This window comes from Myotis davidii, unplaced genomic scaffold, assembly GCF_000327345.1.
Source record: "Myotis davidii unplaced genomic scaffold, ASM32734v1 scaffold394, whole genome shotgun sequence".
Taxonomy (NCBI): Eukaryota; Metazoa; Chordata; class Mammalia; order Chiroptera; family Vespertilionidae; genus Myotis; species Myotis davidii.
In genome coordinates, this window is record NW_006287548.1 from 2290413 (window position 1) to 2291942 (window position 1530).

A 1530-nucleotide genomic window follows, 5' to 3' on the forward strand; every position below is an offset into this window, starting at 1 on the left:
ACGCAGGCCAAGGCGGCCTGCCAGCCTGCTTCACAGTGATTCTGCCTTGTCTGTTTCTGGGAGTGCCGGCCACTGGGCATAATTTTAAAAAAAGAAGGGCAACAGGTGGGACACTGCCTTCAGGAAGGGCCCTGTGTCAATCTGCTTGTCCGTGAGCAGTAGCTTTAGCAGGTGCTCAGCCAACAGCGCCATTTCAGGATTGAGGCCGGCAGTGATGCTGTTTTCTAATCGGATCTTTCTCTTCCTTCCCCAGCACACTCCAAACCTACTCCCGGACTTTCTTCAGGTACTCCCCCTCCATCACGTTCTGGCCCTAAGAGAGTGCTTTCAGGAAGTCAGACTTGTAGGGCACAGCATACAGCACTGCCTGGAAGATATATTCTGCACCATCCAGGGGTGGTACTTCTTGAGTGCCATCCTGTAGGCCTTGGTGGCGTTGACACGCATGAGGTTGGGGTGGCTCTCATCCCACTCCCCATCACAGATGCTCCACAGGAAGACCTAGATGAAGTGGAGGCCCTTTTTCAGCCACATCAGCACCAGTGTGGCCCCCACTTTGGGCCACTCTGCTCCATACATTTCCTTCTCTGCCTCCAGGATGTTCTGCAGGGTCCGGAACTTGGCCGGGTTGGTGTTGTACACAGCTTTGATTTTCGTGATGTTACCACTTATGTCTGCCTTGATGGGCATAAACACTGGGGACCCAAGGCAATGGAAGAAGGGCGGCAGGTGGGACACTGCCTCCAGGAAGGACCTGTTCTTGATCTGCTTGTCATCAGGCAGCAGCTTCAGCAGGGGCTTGGCCAGCAGCACCATTTCGGGGTCGAGGCCGGTGGTGATGCTGTTTTCTAATCAGATTTTCTTCTTCCTTCCCCAGCAGACTCCAAACCTACTTTGGACCCCAACGCCACAGACCCTTAAGACCTTCCCCCCTATTTCTTTTACTTTTCCCCATCAAACTTGAACCCTATCATGTTGCCTATGGGTGACCCTAACCTCTCCATGGGGGCTGGGGCCAGCCCAGCGAGCGGCGGTGGTGGTTCTGGTCTAACAGGTGTTTTCCTTCAGTAGCGTTGCAAGTCCAGGGTCTCTAGTTGGAGAGGATTTTTCTGATCTTTGACATTGATAGGTATTTACTATTTGGAATCAGTGAAGTTTCGGGAGTATTGCTGCTGCCATGAACATGTCAATTCCAAGAGCACTCATGAAACAACCACCCATTCAATCCACAGCTGGCACCATCCTGGTTCATAATGAGAAAGGTACTTTGCTGAGCTGTTTTCCAATCGGATCTTTCTCTTCCTTCCCCAGCACACTCCAAACCTACTCTGGACAGATCACCCCAACCCCACAGACCCTTAAGACCTTCCCCCCTATTTCTTTGATTTTCCCCCATCAAACTCGCAACCTATCATGTTGCCTAGGAGTGCCCCTAACCACTCCCTGGAAGGCGGGGCCAGCTCAGCGAGGGGCCATGGTGATTCTGATCTAACATTCATTATGGTTGTGACGCCGTTATGGTCACTGGCT

General features: G+C 52.4%; 1 pseudogene; it reads right to left on the minus strand.

Moving 5' to 3' along the window:
* Positions 1–265: 265 nt before the first annotated feature.
* On the minus strand, positions 266–836 carry LOC102762719 (annotated as a pseudogene).
* Positions 837–1530: the final 694 nt, after the last annotated feature.